General features: G+C 45.4%; 1 protein-coding gene across 1 annotated transcript in view; it reads right to left on the bottom strand.

The window, feature by feature from the left end:
* Nucleotides 1-14,947, bottom strand: part of LOC135913988 (5-hydroxytryptamine receptor 1-like) — an 80,402-nt gene extending 65,455 nt beyond the window's left edge. The window contains exon 1 of the mRNA XM_065446691.2: nucleotides 14,916-14,947. The gene's annotated coding sequence lies outside the window, so the exon portion shown is untranslated. The remainder of the gene's footprint in view (nucleotides 1-14,915) is intronic.
* Between the last annotated feature and the right edge of the window lie 462 nt (nucleotides 14,948-15,409).

Below are 15,409 nucleotides of genomic sequence, written 5' to 3'. Positions count from 1 at the left end.
GAACTTGGGTCACTAGGCGTGTCCACGTGGATGTGATGCCGTCGTAATCATCGCATCGTCATTAATCTAGCTTCGTCATCCGATGCTGGATATGATCTCGCCATCACATCAACTTTCTCAAACATGTATTCGTTGTCATACTGCTTTTTGTGATACCTTGGTCGTGATGCTGTCCTGGTCATTCCATTGCCTTCATGCTAGCTCCATCTTCTTACTTTCGTCATACCGTCATCGTCCCAACTTTCACGCCGACGATTCCACCAAGTTGTCTTATGCCTTGCGTCACTAGACATGTACTCGTGGTTGTGATGCCATCGGGCTAACGGTATCGTCCTGTTACGGCTTCATCACCCGACTCTCATCATGCCGTCATCGCCATACACTCACCAAGCGTTCTTTGCCCTACTGTATCCGGGGTGCTATCGTGTTGATACCGTTGTCTTCATTCGAGCTTTGTCATCTGACGTTCGTAATGCCACGCTGCCACGCCTTTGTCGCCCAACCAGTGAGGCAAGTTGACTAATAGTTTGGTACACTAGGTTCATGCTCTAATTTGTGATGCTGCCATGGCCGTTTCAGCGTAACTCCAGGTTCGTCCTCCGACTCTCGTCTGGCTATCGTCGTCAGGCTTTTGCCGGCCTACATTCGGCATACATTCTTGCCACAGCGTCATCGGGAGGCCTCGTCGTCATTTCGCTGTCGTAATTCAAGCACCATAACCTGTCTTTCATCAGGCTGTCATCGACGCAACTTTGCCCCTGGCCCCATTGACCAAGTTATCTAAAGGTCAGACTATATACACGTACGCTTGCCGGCGTGGGAGACTTCGCCGCCATGCGCCTTGCGTTTTGGGCGCCTCGCGAAGGAAGGGCAGTTTCAGCCTACAAGACACGCGCCAGCGCACGGTAACTTGGCTCGTTAATTGCGCTTTGGCAGAGGTCATTCCGTATTTTTTGTGAAGAAGCCAGAGCACTGACCCTTGTGTGCTGAAGATGCAGGCGCCTGCGCTGCGCTTCGAAGAGAACCATCTGTCCCGCTATATCTGTGCGTTCGTAGGTGCACCAGCGGGAGCTTTCGCGTGCCGGCAAGCGTACTTGCAGTTTTCCCTTGATCACTTGGGCTCATAGGTGAGTGCTCATGGTTCGGATGCCGTCGTGGTCGTTCCATTGTTGTTGTACCAGCTTTTCACCCGACTTTTCTCATTTCTTCATCGCCACAGCATCGTCATCGTGCGGTCGCCATGAATTCATTGTCATACAGTCGTGGTAATGCCGTCGTGGTGGTTTCATCGTTGTCACTTTAGCTTCTTCATCTGGTACTCATCATGCCACTTTCTCAGGTCCTGCAGTTGTTGTAACGCCATCGTCTTCATCACATTTTCGTGTCACGGTCATAATTGCGTCGTCGCCATGCATTTCTTGTCATACCGTCGTTGTGATGACGCCGACGTTGTTTGATCATTTTCATTTTGACTTCATCATTACCCTCTCATTGTACCGTCGCCTTCCTGCCATCGACATCGCATAGTCGTCATACCATTCTAGTATTGCCACCGTCATTGAGTCATTGTTTCCTCAATGTCATTCCTTGTTTGCGATTACATCGCCGTCACTGCCGGCATCATAAGGTTGTTGTCATCACGTCATGCTCATGGTCGACCTTCGGCCAATACCCGAGGACAGCGCGCGTGCACATTCCCGCAGCGACGCCTCACAGATTGACCCCAACATATTTTAAATAAACGAGTCTTCAGAAATATGCTGTGTCACTACGTTGCTTCAATGCTAAACGCATTGACAGTTATGAAGAGAGGGGTTCTGCCGAAAATTTTATCATGTTCTAAACATTATGCGCCTGAATACAGTGAGATAAGGTTGGGACTAGGGTGCGCTGTGACGTCGCAGATGTAATACCGACTGTATTTAGGCGTACGTATTTTCCATCGTAGATAGCCTAGCTATGAGGAATGGGCTTGCTGTGACAACTACTCTGCACGCGAAGCTTCCCTAAGAGGCTTTATTAACCTCGGTCGTGGCTTAGTGTCAATGGCGTTACGCTTCCAAGTACGAGGTCGCGCGTTCGAATCGCGACCGCGGCACCCGCATCTTGATGGGGGCGAACTGCAAAAGCCCCTGTGTCTCGTCCACAAGGGGCATGTTAAGGATCCAGTGGTAGCCCAAACTAATTAGGAGTCACCCACTAGAACGTGCCTCATAGTCAAAACGTGGTTTTCGCACGTGAAACTCCAGAATTCATACTTCTACTCAATACTGAAGTAGGGAAAATGGCCAATAGGTGATGGAAAAGAAACTGCCGCTCAGATAGCATCCAACCGTGTGTGCCGTTATGAGGAGCAAACGGTTGCCTTAACTTTAATTGGTCCAGGCAATCAAATGATGGTGTGCTGGTATGGTTTGTCATCTTTAACAATGATTATCAGCAATCTATTGAACGTCTCATGGCATGGAGAAAGCAAGACATCATTTATTTTGTATTTGGTTCTCTTAAGCCGTCATTAAGTAATTAAGTAGGCATTGTCCCACAGTGTGTATATACATTTACGTGCACCGTTGTTTACTGGCAGCTTCTTGACACCTGAGCGAACTAAGGAAAAGTCGGAATCAAGGGTGATCTGGTTTGACTTTGCACGTGATATCGAGTTATTGGTCAAAGATGTGGTGAGTTCATGATCTTGGCGGCAGTATATAGTATGGGTTCTATGCGCATTGAGATTTCTGCAGACAGCACAACGTATTGTTCAAATTCAAAGCTTGCACCTCAATAGGCTATGTTTTACATATTTAGATAATCTATACGAGTTCTATTCACACCGCTCCATTTCATCACTGACTCGTCGCGTAGCAACAGGTAACTACTTCGTAAATTTTTCACTAGCTTCTGACGCCTATGACGAAAGTAGCAAAATAAATTAAGGCTACAATACGTTCCCATTGCAAGGTCGGTTGGGAAAACACACAGAAACGAGTAAATTATGAACCACCAAACGATGTTGAATAAACAACACTTGTAGTGCAAAAGCTCAGACAGCAAGAAGCCAAATGGGTCGAATTCTCTGTTATACTACAGTGCAAGAAACATTGCACCGTTAGTAAAAACAACCAAATCGATATAATGTATGCGTACAATGCTCAATGTCAACCTTCGCAGGACAAGACTCGCTGAATTGGCAATAATGAAACCTTCCTCATAATTATTTCCCATGTTTGGCGTTAGGAAGATATATACCTCAATGAACAGACATTTGTCGCCGACAGTTTGCACTCACGGTCGTACGCATGCATGTCGGTTTTCTTTTTCACATTTTTTGTCATTGAACACTGGAAAGTTCAGGGCAGCGACCGGTAAAAATGATCACGCAACACGTTCGGAACAAAACAGAGTAGCCGTTTTCGTCACTATCAGTCTCTTCTTTTAAAGCTGCTCGATTTATAGCACGCTTTTGCCTACATTAGGATTTGACGATCGAGCATTTATTGGCATGCTCGCGACGACGTTATTGTGAGGAGTGAGACATCTGAGGTGCAAGGCTGAAATGAATTATTTCTAAATGGAATCCGCTAGTAAGCACGTCAATTTTACCAATGAAGGACAACTATTGCTAATCAGTACGTGTGTGAGCACACTTGAAAACTCCTGGAAATCGTTTTCTCCTACGTTCGTTGCAGATGTCTCCCTCTAAGTACTTTAGTGCGGCATAGTGTAAGGATGTCTTTCCCTCGGTTCTATTCATTTCACATCACCCGCCATTCATGACCAGCTGATCATAGTGACGATATGGCCGAAGCTCAAATTGGTCTACGGACAAAACACGAAAAGAAATAGCATAGAAAATGTTTTACAATTCAACTATTGACTAATGTGCGCTGTAACTCCTTAGTCACGTATCTATGCCCTGTTGATCTTTCCTCACCGCTCCATTCTGCAACGCCTAAGAGCCATTGAATAATAAAAAATGCTTACATAACAGCGGCCAAGAGCCCACAGTCATAAAAAAGACATTCCGCTAGAATTGTTTGCAAGAAGAAAGTTGAGCAAATCCTGATGCCGGACATAATATTAGCGGAGGTGGTCAGGCAATGACAAAGGGCTGTTACGAGCGAGAAACTTTGCGAATACGGCCCCAGTTCTGTTAAGGAAGATCGGGAATATTGAAACATAAGCCGATAATTTCTTGGGGGCCTTTACTGCAACGAAACCAATGGGGCTTTCAGAGAGTGACTTCCACACGTTTATCGCAAATTAGGTGAACAGAAATGCTTCCACACACTTTTTAGAAACCAAAATTCCTAAGAAACACACTTTATTGGAATGCTTCAGAATAATGTAGACCTACTGGGGCAGCTCAAGGTAAACCTCAGTGTGTGTGGGGGGGGGGGGGGGATGAGTCAGTACCTTTGTTTATCCGCCGTCATGGAACGCCGGCTTCTACGCCACAGAATAGCCTTTGCGGCTGGTCGCGCAGCAGAATCCCGTGAGCACTTGCCCGCTCTGGTTGATGTGTTCGAGCTTTTCTGTCGATATTCTACAAATACAGCGGACATTTCAAAATTAGGCAAGTTCATTTCACTTAGATAACAAATTGCTGAAAACTATTAATTTTATCCTTAGCGAGGTAATGTGACTACAAGACGTATTTTACCCTTTCTTTACCTAGTTTAAACCTCCTAATGTGAAGTGCTGCACATATTGAACGAGAAGGGGAACTGAAGGGCCCAATTTTTGTTAGTCGGAATCATATGAAGTAAAAAATATATTTGAGGCCAAAGAAAGCATACAGGCATGTTTTCCGCTTTCATTCCTTTTTTTCCTTGTCATTTGCACACTTGGCATAAATATCCAAATAACTTCATCTAGGTTTTCCTTTGCTTCGATATTTGGTGACTTCATATGGCTGTCGGTTACCGAGATCGGGCCTCTCGGTTGACCTACTCGTTCAATCTGTTATATTACGTGCAGTACAGCCGTGCGTGGCGTTTCTTTCAAGGGGCTTATCAGGGCACGCAAGTTGTGCGTACGTGGCTCTCGACTAGATGGCAATTGCTGACATCTCATAAGCGTACACATAAGCGTCACAAATACACCTTTATTGTTATAACTATTTGCAGCAAACCTTTTGGATTTTGTAGAAGATAATAAGTGGAATTGGACTATGTAGATATTGTTACCGGGAGGAAAGGTGCTAAATATATGTTTACCTTGCCGAAAACAGAAATAATTGTTGAAAGACGCTCGAGGTATGTGGCAAAAGTTGGTGAAAAGGCAATAACATCACCCAGGTAGCACAGGCTGATTGACCAATTAGAACTGTGAAGGAGAGCGTCCATCATACGTTCCAGTAAAGCCGGGTCATTACGTGACCCTAGCGGCATCACTTCAATCTGACAGAGACCATCAGGTGTAACAAAAGTGGTCGCTTCACAGTCCATGTCGTCAGCCATAATCGGTTAGTACCTGGAGCGAAGTTCTATCAAATGAACATATCTTGGATGATTTAAACAATCGAGGCTCTCATCTATCCGCAGCAGCGGGTACACGTTTTTTTTTAGATGGGCTTTTTTTATATGGCACGACGGGGAACCGCACATTACCAAGGCCTACAAGATGATTCAATGATTTCTGGTGCAAGCATCTTGTGGACTTCTTTCTGTGTTACTGTATGACAGCTCAGTAGGCGAGAATCCGTAGGGCCACTGGTGAATCGCGCTGGCATCACCGGTGTGTGTCCGATGTCTAACAACGGACATTTGACACAATGGCCAGTTAGCGAGATGGAAAATATCTCAGTACAAGGTGAGGAGGCAACGCAGTGCATCCAAACGGTGGCCCGGAAGGTCAGGAGCTATCATTTCCGTGAAAAAGTTCTAATACTCGCACTGTAGGGTACGATCTAACAGAGGTAGGCGACGCAATATCACCAGGTAAGGAAGAAATATGATAGTCACAAGCCGGGGCTAAAGTTGCATGAGATATGTACGTAGGTAGCACTTGAGGGCAAAGGTCAAAATTCACCACAGGAAGAGAGGTGGCATTGCCTTTTATACGGACGACCACGCGTCGGAATGCGACGTTCTGCGACAGGAGGAGGGTGGCGTTCGGCGACACCAAGCCACAGTATAGGTCACGGATTCGTGAGGTAGGCAAACGTAACTGGTGGAGCATAGTCAACTCGGCATAGGATCAGGTACGTAAATGGCATACGGTGGAGCGAGTTCGATAACACGCACTGCCTATGGAATAACGGTTGAATGAGGCGACGGAAAATCAAGGCCTCAGGTGATCTTGTGTGAGCACTGCTCCAAGATAAAACAAAACAGAAGTGTGGCATCTGGCCACACTGACACGGGTGCCATACGTCCCAGCGGCAGCCCGAGTTCCACTGTCGGCTGCGCTGACGACATCGAGTTGGCCAGCAGTTAGGAAATTAGGAGAGTTCGAAGGTTCGAGTTCGTAAGCAATGTGTGTGCTTGTCTGTCAGTCAGTGTTCTGACAGGTATACCGTCCACGTCGACGTTGATGAGGTTGTAATGGTCAGGTAGTGTAAGCAAAAGAATTTCGGGTTGGGTCGTCATGGCAGGCTAACCTTTTGGGGCTGCGCCCATTAGATTTCCTAGGAGCGGTGTGAGTAAGAAGACGGAGAGCGGCGAGGCAGAGGCGAGCGGGAAATGCTTGGACGTGGCGAAGGGGAGTGGTTTGGTCGTGCGGGCAGCGATATTGGAGTGGTGTCTTCTTCGTTGTATGACGGTGGGCGGGGAATACCAGACGAGCGCTGGATATTTCGAAAGCTCGGACAAGGCTACGAGTTCCAAGAAGGGGGGCAATAGCTGGGTATATGTTCAACGCGCCCATCGTACAAGGAGATAGCGCTATCATCAGAAGTGTGCCATTCTTCCGAGTTTCGGTAATTAAGACGTGAGTACGAACTTCGTACTCCCGTCCGGGAGCACCGGGTAAGCGCATTTCGCGTCTGCAAGTCCATGTTAGTCAAGTGTCATGTTAGCGAATTTTAGCCGTACAATGGTCTGGATGATCGATATTCTTGCGCAGGAATCATTTGGGGCGCGAACCTGGGTAGGAACTGAGTAGACCGTTTTAATCTCTAGGCGGACGACGCAGACCATACTTTCGGATGCAGCCAGCACGGGTGGGAGACAAAGGTCATCGCAGATAGATGTCACAGCTGTGTTACGAACGCGAGAAAATTGTTGAGCATTACGACGGCTTTTGGTTTCTTCGAAGCGGCGCCATCCAGCCAATATGTCCAGGCATATCTAAGATTTCTTAAATACGAGGAGACTAAACCCGCTGTCCGCCTTTCCTTTGAGGAAGTGCGCGACCTTTCCCGCTTCCAGCATCTTCTTGTCAACCTTGAGACAAAGCGTATGCGCGTCCTGTATGCAGTGCAGTTCTGAACTCGCTGCGGAAGGTCCTGCGCGGCGCTCCGGCGGTCACCAGTCTTGTCAAACAGATCCGTCAGTTTTTGTTTGCGCAAGTCCCAGCTGGTGAGTTCCTCTTCCTGGTTCTCAGACCCGACGTGTGCCGTTGCCACGAGGTAAAATATCAGGTTAGCGAGCATAACTGTCGGGTCCTACTGGTTGCTTGCGCTCTCCCGTCCGTATAGTTGCAGCAAATCTGCTAAGTCGGCGTCGTCCGTACCAGAAAAGGTTCCTCCGCCGTGCAGGTGTGCCAGCGTGGCGGCGGGAGCGGGTGATGACATCCTTAAAGCATCCTCGCCTTCAGCTGACATGGCAGATGCCGCGAAGGAGCGACCGCTATCCAAATTCGTCGTGGCTCTTAGAGAGTTCGTAACCTCAACCTAAATATTACGGTGAGGGGATGGGTTGGCATTACATTTACAGCGTATTCAGAGCGCATTCACATGCATAAAGTTCGAAGAAGTCAACCTGATCTCAGCAGTGCTTGCTAACAATATGTAAAATAGCCAGGGCAATTGTTTTTCCCTTACTACGTAGAACTGCGACTATGATATGGATTTTGCTTGTCTTTTATATTCGCGTTAGCTTGCCGGTATTCATTTCACTTGCAACTATGTATGAGGCACTGGCTAACATATTCACAAAATATAGTTCACTTATGCACAGCACCTTTTTTGGAAAAGGGTGTCGATGTGGCCTAAAATTGTGTTGTCAGAAAAATGGAAATAAGGTGGTATCACAGTGCTTAAGTTACCATATCGTGGTTGTCTTTCCCATCTTGAACATTATTACAGTTTTTCTCTCTGTTTCTGCGCTACTTTCATTGCGGTTTTGCGTCTGCTTCCAGTTTGAAACCGCTTTATTTGACCGGTTGGGAGTATGTCGATAGCTTGCACATTGAAATGCACCTTAGCTACTTTGTTCTGCTTGTAATACAGCCACTGCCCTAATGCTTTCATTCTGGTGTAAATATTTACCATCTTCCCATTCTAAACGCCAAAGAAGAACGAAAAAACTTCTCTAGAGAGGTAATGCGCTCTAGGAAGATAGCACGCCACCATACGGAAACAAAAGAGTAGAGCACGAGGAATACAGGAACCCATATACTGACTGGGAGAGGCACTGCGCAGAAAAGAAACAGGCAAGGCCAAAGCGAATACTTCTGTCAAGCAAAATGTGCTTTCTCGTAGTGAAAAGGTCATGCGAAATTTAGACTTCATGACGGGGCATGCCCAACTTCATGCTCGCGGCGACAAAAAAACAATAATTATTAAGCCTTCGAGAAGTCGCTCATAGCCAAGTGATGTCTATATTTTGAAAGCTAAAGAAAGCGCAAGATCACAAAATTGATACTTTGCAGCAAAATTAGTCTCACGCCACCTCCCTTAGCCCTCTATGGTGACATAGCATGAAGACTCACAAAGAAGCTCGAGAACATGTGAAGGTCCGCGCAAAGAGCGATGGAATGATTTATGTTAGGCGTAACACTAAGAGGCAGGAAGAGAGCGGTGTGGATCAGAGAAGAAACGGGGATAGCCGATATACTAATTGACTTCAGGAGAAAAAAAATATGGAGCGAGGCAGGTCAGGTAACGATTAGATTAGATAACCGGTGGATCATTAGGGTTACAGGAGGGGTGCCAAGAGAAGGGAAGAGTAGGACGGCCGCAGACTAGGTTTGGTGTCTAAATTAAGAAATTCGCAGGCACTTGGTGGAATCGGTTGCCGCAACACAGGGTTAATTGGAGATCGCAGGGAGAGGCCTTCGTCCTGCATTGGACATAAAATAGGCAGATGATGATGTTGTTGATGATGATGATGATCTTGAGAAAATAACTGAAAAAAAGTTCTGCTGGCTTATACCTCCACTAAGCCAATTGTAATCCCCTGTACGAAAATTCGTTTAATTGACGAATGAACTAGAAATTGTTTTTTTTTTACGTTTGGTAACACTGCATCAGAACATAGTGCAAATCTAAGCTCGACACTCTCACTAGGTATGCCCTGAATGCGTACCAATGGTCGTTTGTAGCAAACACCAGCATTCAACTATAAAATTTACGACGAACCAATTTTATTTCCTATCGAAGAATACGTTTAGCGTGCTTTCGGAGTTGTTTATTTATGACGCTATGTTGAACTATGTGTTATGGGCGATGTTAGGTGTTTTGTAGGTGGAGTATGATGGATGAGTTATTTATCGATTTAGCTTGCGTACACTGTACAGGCTTCCGAATTGGTGCTTGAGGAAGTGGTGCTCGAAACTGTATCACTTTTTCTCTCGCGTAGGAGTCTGGTCAAACTGCGCTCTCTCCGAGGTCAGCTTATGAAAGCGGTTATACAGTCGCGTGAAATCGGGACAATTTCTCAGGGAGCCCTAAAAATGTGAAGGGAGTCTTTACTGCATTTGCTCAGAGCAGAGTGAACCAAATTGCAACAGTTGGGAAAAATTCCGAAATTTGAACCCCTGACGTGCCATATTAGCAAGCAGTCACAAATACAAATGTGCTTAGTTACCATGCGTGAAACTGCGCGGTTTATGAAGCTAGCGCCTTTATTTCTGATTTCTAGCATCTCGTACAACTTGACGCAGTGCATGTAGCTAAGAGATAGCCTGCAGTGCTAAATTATACGAGACTTGCGACCTCTAACAAAAGAAAGCCCTATGTTACGCACCACACATAGTAACGCATGTTACAACTGGAATATGTCCAGCTGGCTACCCTGGAAGTTGGGAGAGACATGGGGGATATAGAGTGAGACATAGAACACATAGGTATATACTTCGTTGGCACGTACTAGACACGTGATTTCTTAAGGGCTTTGCCATTGGGTTGCTAAGCACGAGGTCGCGGTATCAAACCCATGATGTGGTGGCGGTATTTCGACAGGAGTCAAATAGAAAAACGTGTATCGTTCTTTGGATGCACGTGAAAGAACGCCAGGTGGTAAAAATATTCTATAGTATTTTTCTTATAGCCAGTTCCTCGTTTTGGCAGGTAAAACCCTCGAAGTAAGCATACACTAAGCACGTTGCCGTGTAACTACTGTAGGGCACTCGAGTCTGTCGCCTCCAGGTACTGCAGAAGAGTTCGTGTGCTCTTCTAAAAAATCAAATCAAACTCTATTCCAATGTTCGGAATGCTGAAGGCCGTGCTCAAAAAGCCGCTACAAGGACTTGACTAGGCGCACGACCCAGTACAAATGGCAGGGATGGGCAAATACAGCAGCGCAAAGATGCATTACAAGAAAAAAATTACAAATTGCTCATGATAAATTAATGAATAATATGAAACATATTGTAGGAACACATCCAAAAGAAACATAACGGCATTACATGGTATTAACGTTGAAGACAGTCGATTAATACACTATATTCCTATAAATCCAACATCAGCAGTAGGTGTATATATGCAAAAAGTACAAAAGAGGGGGACAGTGTCACCCGGTATCAAAGAAGAATAAAAAAAGGTACAACAAGCATTATTTCCGAAATATCATAAGAAAAGCGGTAAAGTGGCATAAACAATACAGTACATCAAGGCTACGCTGAGGAGCTATGAAGCCCGGCTTCCAAGACCTTTGCTTCTGCAAAAGCCCGATCGTCCAGTCAACTCAACACACGCTCGGTAAGGGCTCCATTCAGCTCTTCGATCAATCCGTCGGTTCTCACGTGATAGGCTGCTGCGAGCTTGTGTTCGGCGGAGCCGGAAGAAAGTAAAGCCGTGTTTACATGAATGTGATAATAGCGTATCGCGTTTCCCAGCGCGTGACAATAACACTATGCGACAACATTTCTATGTGGCGCAGCCGCCTTCGTCCGAAATAAGCTGGGAACTGCTTCCGGATTCGCCGGTCATCTCACCTTTCCCCTCTCCCTCTTTGCAATACCAGAGTGTCTGCTTGCACGGCGTGAGTCTGTTTAACCTTCTAGGTCTCCCTCTCCACGTGGAGTAATGCGATTCACTGTCGTAGCACATTGCCAAGGCATACGAGTATGCGATGCTCAAGAAATCCAATGGGATGCGCTGCTTTGTCACATTGATGTCAACGTGGCTTATGTCTTCTACCACCTACCACGGGAAGTAGTGACTGCCATCCTGCAGGAGTTGTCAGGACTCTCGTGGTGAAAAATTACGCCCCGTAGTAACAAGCTTTCGACATCTGTAACGCAGTTGGTGGTATATGCGCGCGTAATAACGCAGAACGCAGCATCGTCTTTCCTCCTCTTTTATCGTTGCCTTATAAATGGAAGAAAGACACCAAGAAGTTCCAGGCCGGCACGGCTAATCCCTAAAGGAGAGAACTTTCGTCTCAAGCACGGGTCACGCTTACGCACGACACAGTTCACAAGATGTGCCCAAATGTCAGTGCCAGATCTTGCTTAAGGAGAGTGTCAGACATCGACGCAGCGATGTCACGAGGATGAAGGCAGTGCATCACATCTTGGGACCAAAGAAGGATGATGGGAGGTGCATGCGGAGAAATGTACGCAGCATTTATAAACACATTGAAGGATTTGATACTCCTCTTGTCCCAGTGTTGCTCGCATATTCTCCAGGATTTTCTAAAAATGGGTAAATACGCAGAAATACATACGCAATGTCCCGGAAATGGGGTATCCCATTGATATTGCTACACGCGTGTGGTATTTGATTGTTTGAACAAGGCGCGTGGGCGCCATCACTCGGGAAAAGAGGAGGCAAAACGAACTGGGTTCGCGCTGTGAATCTAACGGGTCAGCGCTTATGTATGTATGTATGTATGTATGTATGTATGTATGTATGTATGTATGTATGTATGTATGCATGCATGCATGCATGCATGCATGTATGTATGTATGTATGTATGTATGTATGTATGTATGTATGTATGTATGTATGTATGTATGTATGTATGTATGTATGTATGTATGTATGTATGTTAAGTGCTTGTTATGTAAGTCAGAGGAGCATCTGAATACCATTCGCTTTTAGGTTTTGAGGTATGCGCACACATTACAGCACACTAGTGGAAGACGCAGATGCATCTGACCTTGCAATACCTGTACAAGTTTGATGTATTGGTGTGTTTCCTGTATGACGCTGAAGGGAACTGGGGCCGCTGGGACTACAATGTCGGTCCAGATGCATGGATCGCTTGACTTGGACGCAAAAAAAAATGACGACCCGAGCCGAACCTCGCGGAGTAGCCAAAGAAAACATCGGTTTAATAAACTTGTGAGTGCGGCCTCTGTGTGTCGGCACTATCCAGTGTCTTCAGTATTAAGCTGCGTTTTCTGAAAATTGGGGCTCCCGTGCGACATTGCAGACTCACAAACGAAATTCTGGTGAAGCGGTATCGGGAGAAAATCTGGTTCTAGCTTAAAGCCCCGCGAGGGTTTTTTCCTGAATTATATAGCTGCTTCCAGTTCGTCGCTTTGCGCAACCCTCACGCATCCTCCTTTTTAACGCCACGTATCGGGCCTAACCAAATGGAAAAGCAAATACAAAATTCGCAGATAATGCTATGAAACCGAAACCTCCAAATATTAATGCACGCTTGAAATGGCGTTTTCTAACAGTAAACGATGTTCTGTATATGTGCGGGAAGTTTGAAGCGACAAGCTTGAGCTGTTTTTATTCATTGCTCGCCGGTGAATAATAAAGGCTCCAACAAAAGTTTGAAAACATCCTACAGCACCGCAAATATACATACGACAATATGTTTCTCCGGCGTTTCCCTCCCTGTGGATATTTTTTTGGACAAGGTTTCATTTTACTAAGCATAGTAGTTTGCAAACGGAAAACGTCTTAGTCTTCTGTAAAACTAACTATAAAACGGATGTTTTGGAATCCAGTTATTTCTAAGAGAATGTTTGTTGGTACCAAAATGTATATTGGTACATTGCGCTCTGTAAGAGCGCAATGTTGATAACCTTATAGAGCTTGCATGCGCAATAAAAGAATGAAAGTGAGTTCGAGCAATTTTCCTAAGTATGCCATGGGCTTTAAGAGCTTTGCATGTACCTATCATTTGACCTGACGCAAATGTCCTACAGCTTCCATCGTACTACCTATAGAGATACGGAGTAGACATTCCCCACCACAATGAGTCACAATTATGGCTTGGATATGTAGATATGGACGCATTCAGCATAACGCGGAATTAACTCACGACGCGACCTCATACCCAAGCACACGCTTCCAAGCACGGCGAATACTAAATCACCAGCTCAGAGACTGAGGCTAATCTAAGCGGTAGCAAACACTTCAACCAACAGACTAAAAAACCAGCTGCGTGTGAGCATTGCACGTGTATCATCTCGCAAAAATGCGGGTGAGCAATTCGCTACCACGTAAACGAAATTGCCTGAATAATACCAACCTGCGATGGAAGGATTACAAGGGCTCCGTGTATAATAAGGCTAACTATGTGTACATAGGCGCACAATCATTTATTCCTAGCTACGCTGGTAACGAGCACAGGGCTAATAAGACGCCACGTAGCGTTTCTCCTCCTGAATGCCGAGACGAAGCCGGATACACAGAAAAGTGTTCGGGAAAGCCCAGCAGATGCATGTGTATGAACGAGAGCCTTTTAAAGGGAAGCTTTTCACAAAAATAGTGAACACCATTGTATCTGTAATGCCCTAATTCTTGACATCGTCAACAATAGCAAACACCATTAAAGCACGGGACTGAAAGGACATAACTAAACAAAGAAGGGAATAAAAGTCCTCCACCTCAGTAGAGCTTGGAGCTAGCAGAAAATCACAAAAAAACTATTGCAAACGCTATTGAGGTACTTCGTAACATTTTACCACATTATATGATTAAAATAGATGTAAAAGACACAATAATGCCAAAAAATATTTTACAAGAACGGCAAGAACGCAAGAACTTTCAAAATTAAGTGGTAAGGTATCCCTGGCGTGTTCCTTGTGCTCTTTCAATCTCCTCTGTTTTGCACTGCTTTCACTTTTCAATAGCCTGTATATGCAGCGGTTCCGAAAGTGATAGCTGCATTTGTGCTGTAAATTTAGCCATAGAAAAAGGATGTCCGTACTTTTTATTACCCCATTACATGTTCACCATGGGTTTCCAGCCTCATGGTATACGCACGTGCTTTATAGAGAATGCGTGCTTCATTTAGAAAGTGGCCTCTACTAATCAACTGACATTGCTCGTCCGGTGACCTGCACTGGAGCAAAAGTGCAAAACGGAAATTCGCATCGTATGAAATACGTACATATAAGGCTAAATTTCTTCGTTGCAGTTAGGAGAGTATATATTCAAGCACAATCGTACATTTTCTTATATGTATTTTTTCACGTAAGGAAGGCTTCATATCGCACATTTGCTCATTGGCTAGCCAGTATCATAACCCAACAGATACTTCTGCCTCAAATTTGTTGTCACCATACTGTAAATGAAGACATGTTATACGCGTTCTCAAAACATTGTTAAAATATAAACTTACCAGTCGTTTTGAACGCTCATATCCTTATGTCCTTTGCTGATAACGAAGAGTTGACGTGCGAAGCTCCAGGCAGAAGAAAGCGGAGTTCCTTACGCAGTCCGATGACCCACAAACAGCCAGCAAGATGGCAGCCACCTATATTATGCCACCGCCTAGTTTGGTAGTAACCGTCTATGCACCATAGACAGTGCCATCGAAAGGCGAAGAGAAAACCGGCGAATGAAAGCGCATTCGAGAACTGGCCTCAATACAGGTACCGCATGAATGCTTCTGCGAACACTCCAAGAGCTACACCATCTAATATTAGCGACCAAGCAAGTGGAACTCTTCACATGCGAGTACGCAGAAAGTCTTCAGGTGTACTGAAAGATCAGGACGATTATGCAACCCCGTCAGTATAGAATGCACAGTAACGGCAACACAAGCGTTTTTTCGCAAATCAGGCAACCCCGCTCGCACCTATATCCAGTGGGTAGCTTTTGTTCCTGGCAAAG

Source organism: Dermacentor albipictus, chromosome 7 (assembly GCF_038994185.2).
Source record: "Dermacentor albipictus isolate Rhodes 1998 colony chromosome 7, USDA_Dalb.pri_finalv2, whole genome shotgun sequence".
NCBI lineage: Eukaryota > Metazoa > Arthropoda > Arachnida > Ixodida > Ixodidae > Dermacentor > Dermacentor albipictus.
Note: the sequence above shows the minus strand (reverse complement) of the source record. Positions and strands in the feature narration are given on the sequence as shown.